The sequence below is a fragment of the Oryctolagus cuniculus genome, chromosome 2 (assembly GCF_051225735.1).
Source record: "Oryctolagus cuniculus isolate XC-2025 breed Fujian yellow rabbit chromosome 2, ASM5122573v1, whole genome shotgun sequence".
NCBI classification, from domain to species: domain Eukaryota; kingdom Metazoa; phylum Chordata; class Mammalia; order Lagomorpha; family Leporidae; genus Oryctolagus; species Oryctolagus cuniculus.
The window spans coordinates 56,313,272-56,325,297 of NC_142868.1; the positions used below are offsets into that span (position 1 = coordinate 56,313,272).

At 39.4% G+C, this 12,026-nt stretch overlaps 1 long non-coding RNA gene across 6 annotated transcripts in view; it reads left to right on the forward strand.

The window, feature by feature from the left end:
- Positions 1-5,418, forward strand: part of LOC103345489 (uncharacterized) — a 166,552-nt gene extending 161,134 nt beyond the window's left edge. For 5 of the 6 annotated variants that reach the window (XR_016229922.1, XR_016229927.1, XR_016229925.1 and 2 more), the window contains one exon: positions 5,177-5,398. This is a non-coding gene — a long non-coding RNA (uncharacterized LOC103345489). Of the gene's footprint in view, positions 1-5,176 lie in introns of all 6 variants that reach the window. The other variant, XR_016229923.1, reaches the window with a different exon arrangement.
- Positions 5,419-12,026: the final 6,608 nt, after the last annotated feature.

Genomic DNA, 12,026 nt, shown 5'->3' on the forward strand with positions numbered 1-12,026 from the left:
TGACCCTCTCTAATCTGGACAGTAACTTCGCTTACTGTTGTATTTCCATACTGCTCTGTATAGAAAAAGCCTGCATTTAACAAAGATAAATTATTGCATTGCTGTAACTTAATTTATTTTATTTTATTTTATTTTTTTTTAACTTTTATTTAATGAATATAAATTTCCAAAGTACAGAATATGGATTAAAATGGCTTCCCCCCCCATAACGTCCCTCCCACCTGCAACCCTCCCCTTATCCACTCCCTCTCCAGTTCCATTCACATCAAGATTCATTTTCGTTTCTCTTTATATACAGAAGATCAGTTTAGCATACATTAAGTAAAGATTTCAACAGTTTGCTCCCACACAGAAACATAAAGTGAAAAATACTGTTTGAGTACTAGTTATAGCATTAAATCTCAATGTACAGCACACTAAGGACAAAGATCCTACATGAGGAGTTAGTGCACAGTGACTCCTGTTGTTGACTTAACAAATTGACACTCCTGTTTACGGCATCAGTAATCACCCTAGGCTCTTGTCATGAGCTGCCAAGGCTATGGAAGCCCCCTGAGTTCACTGACTCTGATCATATTTAGACAAGGCCATGGTCAAAGTGGAAGTTCTCTCTTCCCTTCAGAGAAAGGTACCTCCTTCTTTGATGACCCATTCTTTCCACTGGGATCTCACTCGTGGAGATCTTTCATTTAGGTTTTTTTTTTTCCCCCAGAGTGTCTTGGCTTTCCATGCCTGAAACACTCTCATGGGCATTTCAGCCGGATCCGCATGCCTTAAGGGCTGATTCTGAGGCCAGAGTGCTGTTAGGACATTTGCCATTCTATGGGTCTGTTGTGTATCTCACTTCCCATGTTGGATCCCTTTTTGATTCTAAGAGCTAGTATTTGCAGACACTATTCTTGTTTATGTGATCCCTTTGGTTCTTAGTCCTATCATTATGATCAATTGTGAACAGAAATTGATCACTGGGACTAGTGAGATGGCATTGGTACATGCCACCTTGATGGGATTGAATTGGAATCCCCTGGTATGTTTCTAACTCTACCGTTTGAGGTAAGTCAGCTTGAGCATGTCCCGAATTGCACATCTCTTCCCTCTCTTATTCCCACTCTTATATTTAACAGCAATCACTTTTCAGTTAAGTTTCAGCACTTAAGAAGAATTGTGTATTGATTACAGTATTCAACCAAAAGTATTAAGTAGAACAAACAAAAAAAAATACTAAGAGGGATAACATATTAAGCTGCTCATCAACAGTCAGGGTGAGGGCTGATCAAGTCACCATTTCTCATAGTGTTCATTTCACTTTAACAGGTTTCCTTTTTGGTGCTCAGTTAGTTGTCACCTATCAAGGAGAACAAGTGGTATTTGTCCCTTTGGGATTGGCTTATTTCACTCAGCATAATGTTTTCCAAATTCCTAACAGGGATCACTTTTCAGTTAAAATTTAAACACCTAAGAATAATTGTGTGTTAATTACAGAGTTCAACCAATGGTACTAGAACAAAAAAAATACTAAAATGGGTAAAGTATTACATTGTACATCAACTGTCAGGACAAGAGCGAATAGCTAAAGCAATCTTGTACAACAAAAACAAAGCCAGAGGCATCACAATACCAGATTTCAGGACATACTACAGGGCAGTTGTAATCAAAACAGCATGGTACTGGTACAGAAACAGATGGATAGACCAATGGAACAGAATTGAAACACCAGAAATTAATTCAAACATCTACAGCCAACTCATATTTGATCAAGGATCCAAAACCAATCCCTGGAGCAAGGACAGTCTATTCAATAAATGGTGCTGGGAAAATTGGATTTCCACATGCAGAATCATGAAGCAAGACCCCTACCTTTCACCTTACACAAAAATCCACTCAACATGGATTAAAGACTTAAATCTACGACCTGACACCATCAAATTATTAGAGAGCATTGGAAAAACCCTGCAAGATATAGGTACCGGCAATGACTTCTTGGAAAACACCCCAGAAGCACAGGCAGTCAAAGCCAAAATTAACATTTGAGATTGCATCAAATTGAGAAGTTTCTGTACTGCAAAAGAAACAGTCAGGAGAGTGAAGAGACAACCTACAGAATGGGAAAATATATTTACAAACTATGCAACTGATAAAGGGTTGATAACCAGAATCTACAAAGAAATCAAGAAACTCCACAAGATCAAAACAAACAATCCACTTAATAGATGGGCCAAGGACCTCAACAGACATTTTTCAAAAGAGGAAATCCAAATGGCCAACAGACACATGAAAAAATGTTGAAGATCACTAGCAATCAGGGAAATGCAAATCAAAACCACAATGAGGTTCCACCTCACCCCGGTTAGAATGGCTCACATTCAGAAATCTACCAACAATAGATGCTGGTGAGGATCTGGGGAAAAAGGGACACTAACCCACTGTTGGTGGGAATGCAAACTGGTTAGGCCACTATGGAAGTCAGTCTGGAGATTCCTCAGAAACCTGAAGATAACCCTACCATTCAACCCAGCCATCCCACTCCTTGGAATTTACCCAGAGGAATTTAAATTGGCAAACAAAAAAGCGGTCTGCACATTAATGTTTATTGCAGCTCAATTCATAATAGCTAAGACCTGGAACCAACCCAAATGCCCATCAACAGTAGACTGGATAAAGAAATTATGGGACATGTACGCTATAAAATACTATACAGCAGTCAAAAACAACGAAACCCAGTCATTTGCAACAAGATGGAGGAATTTGGAAAACATCATGCTGAGTGAATTAAGCCAGTCCCAAAGGGACAAATATCATATGTTCTCCCTGATTGGCGACAACTAACTGAGCACCAAAGGGGAAACTTGTTGAAGTGAAATGGACACTATGAGAAACAGTGACTTGATCAGCTCTTGTCCTGACGGTTGTAACTTAATTTATTAATACCTATCAGCCTAGGCAATGGTTCCAAGAGACAATGAAACTTTTTCCTACATTAGCACAGCACTTTCTAGTAACTGTACTAGTTTCTAGAAACAGAGTTCCAGGACGTAATATATAGGTATATACTCATAATGAAGTGCATGCAGAGAAATCTATCCTCTGTTACTACATGAGGGATCTTCAAAAATTTCATGGAAAATGTGTGCTCTGCAAACTGTTGAAATCCTTACTTAAGGTATACTAAGCTGATCTTCTGTATATTAAGATAATCGAAAATGAATCTTGATGTGAATGGAAGGGGAGAGGGAGTGGGAAAGGGGAGGGTTGTGGGTGGGAGGGACGGTATGGGGGGGGAAGCCATTGTAACCCATGAGTCGTACTTTGGAAATTTATATTCATTAAATAAAAGATAAAAAAAAATGTGTGCTCTGAAAAAATTCTGTGTGGGTTTCAAAAATAAACAACTTTTAACTTCATTTTCCCCCCAAACTTTTTGAAATCCCCTGCTATTATTTTGCTTGTTTTTTCCCATGTGGTGTTTCACTGTTTAACATTGCCTCCTGCAATCTTCTTGTTCCTAGTCATTTTTTTACCCAGAAATTTTTATTTAAGGTATACAACCTTTATGCATTTCATAAAGACAATGTTAGGAACATAGTGGCAAATGTGATTTCATAAGTGCCTTCTCATTCATTCACTTATGCATTTATTCAGATATTTTTGGAATGGCTACTATGCATGTGATTCTAGACATTAGGCCTAAGAATGACACTATCCTTAGCTGCCTGAGTTTCCAGACATGTGACAGGTGCTTACATTAGACCATGAAGAAGGCTGGCAACAGGGACAAACTAAGGAAGAGGGTGGGTTGAACGTTGAAAAGGTTCTCAGACACATTTGCAAAGGCTCAGAGACCAGAGAGAATGTGGTATGTCCAAAGGGTAGAAGAGAAACCATATATATCTTATCCTACTATATTTCCTTTTTTTCATTTTTTTAAACTTTTATTTAGTAAATATTTATCTTACTATATTTCCAACTGAGGAAATTATTAATGCTAGCTAAGGTAACAGGTAATAAAAAGTACGTGTGTTTGGCAAATTATATATTAAGTTCCGAATTTAATTGTATCACTACACATTCAGGGTTGGTTGCTTATGCAACCTTGTCAGGCCTGAAACCCAGATCTGCTCAGGGCAAAGAGGTTTTTTAAAATGGTCTTTGACTGATAATTTGGGTTCCAGGAGGATTTTGCCTCAGTTGAAAGTTTACAAGATTGAGTATACAGTTGGGGTTCAAGGCCATGGACATGCTTTTGGAAGTTGAAAAAAGTGCCAATGGGATAAAGTGCTTTAGGGCACTGAGTCCACCCCCGGCAGGGAGGGTGGGCATCACCCAGGGTTTCCGGCTGACCCTAGCCTGCTCCTTTAGATGAGAGAGCCTCACTGAGTTCCACACTGAGGAGGAAAAGACTGTGACTCACAGGGTCTGACCTTCCCTGGCTCCCTGGGCTAGGGATCAGTGAGAAAGATAATGAAAGTCAGGTGTGTGCCCTGCAGGTTTAATTCCCCCACCTCCTTTTTTTTTTTTTTTTCAGAGCAGAAAAGGAGAGGGGTCCTTACCATTCTGGGATGGAGTCCTTGAGGTGGCCTCCAATGATGTGGCATCAATGAGTGGTATTGATGATAGCAAAAAGCTGACAAGGTTCTCTAGGGTGGTTGCTGTGACTACAGTCTAGCAGAAAGAGGGCAAAATGTGTTCACTCACTATAACCTAGAGGTCTTTCTTCAAGTGAGCTCATCGGGAAGTTCTGCTGGCAGGACAGCTGCAGCAACAGGCATGAAGGTGATTAAGAACAGCAACAAACACAGATAACATCTGCTGAACACTTCTGCAAGCTGTGTGTTAACAGGCACTAACTCAGTCCTTGCACCAAGTCTAGGAAACAGGTGCCATCGTTTTCATTGCATCACAGATTTGGAAACTGAGGCACACAGATGTTAAGAAGCTCATCCAAAATCACAAAGCAAATAAGCATTTGAATGTATCAGTATCTACAGGGTTTCTGGTGAAAGACACTTTGGCACAGCATCTTCCTCCATATGGTTGCCTAGAGAGACGAGGGCAAGAGACAACATAAAGATTATATTTGGGGTCGGCTTTGTGGCACTGAGGGTTAAACTACCAACTGTGATGCTGGCATCCCATATGGGCAATGGTTCATATCTTGGCTGTTCCACTTCCTATCCAGCTCCCTGCTAATGGCCAGAGAAAGGCAGCAGAAGATGGTCCAAGTGCTTGAGCCCCAGCCATCCACGTGGGAGACCTGGAAGATGCTCCTGGCTCCTGGCTTCAGCCTGGCGCAGTCCTGGCTATTGCAGCCATCCAGGGAAAGTCAACCAGCAGATGGAAGATCTGTCTGTCTGTCTCTCCCTGTCTTTCTGTAACTCTTTCAAATAAATAAATAAATAAATAAATATTTTTAAAAGATAATATTTTGATTGGAGTGTCTATTCTAGCTTTTTTTTTTTTTTTTCGACAGGCAGAGTTAGACAGTGAGAGAGAGAGACAGAGAGAAAGGTCTTCCTTCCATTGGTTCACCCCTCAAATGGCTGCTATGGTTGGCATGCTGTGGCTGGCGCACTGCGCCCATCCCAAGCCAGGAGCCAGGTGCCTCCCCCTGGTCTCCCATGTGGGTGCAGGGCCCAAGGACCTGGGCCATCCTCCACTGCCTTCCTGGGCCACAGCAGAGAACTGGACTGGAAGAGGAGCAACCGGGACAGAATCCGGTGCCCCAACTGGGACTAGAACCTGGGGTTCCCGCGCTGCAGGCGGAGGATTAGCCAAGTGAGCTGCGGTGCTGGCCCTATTCTAGCTTTTGGTAATGCATTTATTCCACGAAGTTGAGAATTTTCTAACTTAAAGGAAGAAAAGGAATAGAAATCTTCCTTCACAAAAAGCCTTGTTTGATTTTATTTTATTTATTATATTTTATCATGCCATCTGTGCTGTTTGGGTCTCAGAATGTATTCCAAGCAGTCTGGGACTCTGGCTCACTACATCAGCAAGAATCGTTCACGTGGTTTGATGTGAGGGTCTTGCCTGCAAAGGCCTCTACTCCTGCCTGGCAGTGCCAAAATTCCAGGATTAAATAATCATTTCTTCAAATGTAAATTGCTTGTATTTTATAGAATTATGTCTTCAAATATAAACACCTTTTTTGAAGCAGAAATGTATCTTTTATGGGGCCGGCGCTGTGGCATAGTGGGTCAAGTTGCCGCCTGCAGTGCCAGTATCCCATATATGTGCCAGTTCATGTCCTGGCTGCTCCACTTCCAATCCAGCTCTCTGCTATGGCCTGGAAAAGCAGGAGAGCATGGCTCAAGTCCTTGGGCCCCTGCACCCTGTGGGATACCTGGGAGAAGCTCCTGGCTCCTGGCTTCGGATCGGCGCAGCTCTGGCATCTGGGGATTGAACCAGCGATGGAAGACCTCTCTCCCTCTTCCTCTGCCTCTCTGTAACTCTGCCTTTCAAATAAATAAATAAATCTTAAAAAAAGAGAGATGATTACTGGAATAACCACTTTTTCTAAAAAAGTAAATCCATGTATAAAATAAAAAGAGAACTCTCTTTTATCCTTAAGCATAAGTTCATCCTGGAGGGATGGCAAATAACATGTCACTGTCCCCTGAGAAAGTTTCTAGATATGGAAGGTTAAGTAGAACAGGAAAGGGAAGAGAAATAGGGAGAAAGGTTTCCCTGGGATAGTGTCCATGAACCCTTGAAATTTCATTATAATAAATGTGTGAGAATAATCGTAAGAAAGAGAAAAAAACATAAAAAATTAAGGGCTATTGCGGCTGGCGCTGTGGTGCAGTAGGTTAATCCTCTACCTGCCCTGCCAGCATCCCAAATGGGCTCCGGTTCTAGTGCTGGCTATTCCTCTTCCAATCCAGCTCTCTGCTGTGGCCTGGGAGAACAGTAGAAGATGGCCCAAGTCCTTGGGCCCCTGCACCCGCATGGGAGACTGGGAAGAAGCACCTGGCTCCTGGCTTTGGATCTGCAAAAGCTCTGTTTGTTGTTACCATTTGGGGAGTGAACCAACAGACCTTTCTCTCTGTCTCTCCCTCTCACTATCTGTAACTCTACCTCTCAAATAAATAAATAAAATCTTTTAAAAAAATTAAAGGCTATTAAACATTGAAATTGCAAAGACTTCAAATAAGATTATTTTCAAAGGTTTTAATGAGAAACTTGAGCTCTCTTTAGTTTAGAGGTTTATTGTTTGAAATGACGACATAAAACTTTTGATCAAGACTTGTAGATGGAAAAATCAATTTTTAAATATTTCTCATTAATAAGAAATAATTCAAGCTAATTTTGATATGATTTTTCATCCAATCAAAATTATACTAGGGCTATAAAGATATTTTAAAATATTCAGTTTTCCTTCCCTTTCATTGAAAACTTCTCATGCTAATATCCATGAATTTTAACCAAATGGAATATTTTCATATCAAGTATTTCAAACTAAGCTCTCACTTTGGGAATGTGTGTGCATTGTTGGAGAAGTTCTTGTCCAAAGTACCATCAGTTACCAATGGGTATAGGAATTCAACCTATGTGAAGACTCAGAGCCAGGGTCACTACCAATTTTTGCACCTACCAGGAGCCCTTGCCCTACTTACCCAGCTTCTCCAGGCCTCATCCTTGACTAATCCTTGAACCATGTGTTGTTCTGCATAGCTGATGGCATAAAAACATCTTTGAAAGCTCCAGGGCTTCAGATGTCTGCCTGTTGTTAAATAAAACACCTCTTTAGACAAGTTCTACACACTGAAAAGAATAGGAAGTAGTGGATTTTGGTCAACCTACTTGCTCCGTCTGGGGACAAGTTGGGCAGACATCAGGTACCAATTGGGGGTATTGAATACTCCAGACCCTGTCCTGCTGATGAGTATTGAGAAGATCAATAGCTCTCTTCAAGAATGCTGATAGGGAAGCCCATTTAAGAACAAAAGCCTGCAAAATACCAGGGTTTCTCAAATTTTTGGTAGGTATCAGAATCACTTGCAAAGCTTATTGAAACATGGATTGCCGGACTTCATTCTCAGTTACGCATTTCTAATGACGTTCTGATTTCTAATGACATTTCTAATGGTATTTCATGGTGTTTTCTACTTTCCCTAAATTTATGAGCTCGATTAGTCATTGAGAACATGTAGCCATCTATTGTTAAGAAATCTGTATGTTATCCAAGAGATTATTGTTATTAATAGATTTCAGATGCACAGTTTTGAAAATATGAAAGCAACCCAATTATTACTTTTTAATACTCACTGGAACACAAATTTGAATTTCATGGTTCACAGTCACTGTGTGAGTATGAATCTGCAGTCAGGAGCTAGTGAGTGAATCTACTTAAAGGCCAGTGTCAATAATGCAAACCATTTTTGTTTGTTATTCATGACTATTGTTCATTTTAAGTGAACGATTATATATTTTCATGAGGGATCACAAACTCAATGCCCAACCAGACCAGGCAAGCAATTGCAGATGAGTGGAATGATCTGGGTGGAGAATGGGCTGAGCCGGGGGGCTTGTGTCCATCTAAGAACAGAAACCTACAAAATTCCAGCTGATGGATGCCAGGTGGGAATGTGCGGCTGCCTTGCCATGTCTTCAATTTTCAAGAGAACCTAGGAATCCAGATTTTAACATGACCTCCTTCCCCTGCCTTTTTAAGACGTCAGCTCTCCACAAGGCCCAAGAAAACACTTTGGTAAGCCAAATCTAAATTTGCTTTTACCATCGTATAATACCCCACAATTTGAGCATTAGTCAAGGTCTGGAAACACAGCTTTTGTCAATATCAAGGGCTCACCACTCAATATTTTAGAAAGGTTTAGTTTAAATATGTGACTGCTCTTTAATAGTAGCTTTTATTTTGATGAAAGAAAAAACATATACTACGGAATTTCATTCTTGGGGCAGGAGATGGAGTAGGAGGTTCCTCACAGAATAACTGAAACAAACTTTAAAAATCATGCATTCAGTGCCATAAGCACAAAGCCCTGCGCCAAGCAGAGATTGTGTTCCTTGTGCTGTGCCTTATCACTATTCACATTCTTTTACTAGCCTGAAAATCATTTTGGGGAAACAAGTCTTGAGTTGTTGAAAGCAGATATAATTTTCTTAAAATGAAATAATTTGCCAATGAAATATTTTTATCCAAGGTCCAAAGTTGCTGTGTGACAGCTGAGGTGTCAGTTTCCAATTATCTAGAACCAGGCTGTTGGGTTTTTATATTATTTCTCCTTCCCTTTGCATACCCTCAGGCTGTTTTATTGCTCATACTGCTGCCATCACAACCTGGCCAATAGAATGCTAGGACGTGGTTTTACTAGCAATTCTTTTAAGAGTCAAGTTGAGAGGCTCTTGGAACCCAAGGCTTAATTTGAAGTTAGGGTTTTGGCATTTTTCATTTATATGTTTTCCTGCCAATCCTGCTTTCATTTAAGTAGTGGAGGATGACTGAGATTTGCTTTTCTTCTCTTTCCAAAACGCCCAAGATTCTTGGGATTTTGCCTTGAGAGGGAAGAAGCCCAATCTTTTTTATAAGAGAAGCAAGAGAATAAACACTGGATATCAGTGAAAACTAAGCATAGGGCTGGAATGGGGTGGAGTCAGAAATGGCCTTGATAAATCACTTCCCATCTGCCTGCCTTGTTTTCCTCATGTGGAGAATGAGTTAGGTGTGTGACCTCAGGGATTTCCCACCTTTGCTCTGTGGAGTTCCTGCCTTTTTACTCAGGTGCCTCGCAGAGTTGGAGGGGACAGTGCAGCACCCATAGTAAGCACTTCACCTTACTTGATCATCTTTCTTTTGGAGCTAGGTTAGTAATTTTTTAGCAAAAGAGAACCAGATTGGCAGCCAAAAATAATTCCCACATTATAATAAGTTTCTCTTTATTGCTTCTTAGATGTGTGAGCAGAGGTAAACCCCACAAAGTGGGATTTACATAATAAATAGACATCAGCAAGTCATTATTGGGGTAGAGCCTCTGGATTCAGAGGATGAACAAAGAGAACCATGACAATATCCACTGCCAATGAACTGGTACAGAGCTACCCAGATGGGATCATTGCTTAAGTGTCTTATCATCCTTTAGCAAGTAGATGGTTTTATGGAAAAAAAAAGTCTGCTTTATGAGAGTTTACTCTTAATGTAGAATAAGAAAATGCTTCCCAGGGTGAATGTTTGCAGTAAGAAGGGGTAGAATTGTCACCCCTGCAGATTTATGATGACAGGCAGGAGCCAAACAATGAAAAGCCTACAATGGATGAAGACCAATGTTCCTTGATAGCTGTATGGGACAAAAGTTTTTCATTCTCGTATCCATGAAGATTTAAAAACAAAAGAAGGGAGTTAAGGCTCTATTTTTCAAAATAAAATCTCGAGTCATTAAAATAATAAATTTTTCTTTTCTTTATGGAGACAAGTTTCCTGTCAGAGTCAGGACTAAGTCCTTACTGCTTTTAAAATTTTATTTTAAAAATTGATGAATAAAATTGTGCATATTTATAGGATGCATTAAACCAATTGATATATGATATACTCCAATTACTTACCTTTTTTTTCAGTGAGAACACCTAAAATTTATTTCAAATAAAGAATAGATTGTTATATACAATTATTAAATATAGCCACAATATTGTAAAATTGATCTATGGGCTAAATGAAATTTTGTATCCTTTGACCAACATTTCCCAATCATCCCTTCCTCCCCTAGCCCATGGTAAACATCATTCTATTCTCTGCTTCTAGAATTTTTTGTTAGATTCCACATATTACTGAAAGCATGCATTACTTGTCTTTCTGAATCTGGCCTATTTTATTTACCATAATGTCCTTCAGATTCATCCATGTTGTGAATGACAGGATTTCCTTTTTTTTTTTAGGCTTAATAATATTGTAGTGTGTATATATGCCATACTTTTATTATCTATTCATTCATGAATGGATATTTAGGTTGATTATATAACTTGGCAATTGTGAATAGTGCTACAGTGAACATGAGCATGCAGATACAACTTCTTGAATTATAAGTTGGTCAAGAATCAGGCTCCAGTGATACTGATGTCCCATGTTTTTGTTTGTTTTACAAATAGTGAAATAACTCACCTTAATGTCTCTGTGAGGGAGCATTAGCTCCATTTCTGGTCTCCCTTAATTTGCTGTTAATGGAATTTCCTACAGAATGTTGAAGATAGAGTGCCACCTTTATGAGTTAAATCTTGTCTGAGAAGAAACTGTGAGTGTTCTGAGAAGAAACTGTGAGTGTTTCAAAACCCCAGAATTCAGGGTATATATTATTCATCTTTTCATCACTACAACAAAACACTTGAGAAAATGAATTTTATAAGGAAAAAAATATTTATTTAGCTCACTGCTTTGGAGTTTCAAATCTAAGATCCAGTAACCCCACTGGTTTGGCTTCTGATGAGGGTGACAGTAATGGAGCGTATAAAATGGATTTTATAACCAAGCCTGTTGCTAGAACTGTTTTCTGATAGCACCTCACTAGTGATTTAAGGATCTCCTACGAGCCTAACATCCTAAACATTATTCTTGGATTAAGTTTCCATTGTTTTAGTACTTACAATTTGGAGGCTTAAAGTCTTGCATGAGTTTAGAGCTAAATCATGCTCAAACCATAGCAAGGCTATGTGAGTATGTGAAAGTTCTATGTTTGTATTAGTCATGAATCAGGAAAAGAATTAAAATACAAGCAATAGAGCAATAAGTCTGAGAAGCTTGTATATTACCCATTTGAATTAGCAATAGCTAATGGAACAAACAAATCTGTGTTTCTTCCTGGATAGTTTGGAATAAGCTTATATCTTTGTAATATCATATTATTATCTTTTAATGAAATAATATGATATCACACACTAGTTAAAAAGCAACAACAGGAGATATTCCAAGATGGCAATACAAGGCCATCTGCTCTAGGCTAGGGGAAAATAGTGGGGAAAAAAAGTGGAGAAAATTCATTTCAGGGGAGAGTTGGAAGGAAAACTACAGTGGAGATTTTGCT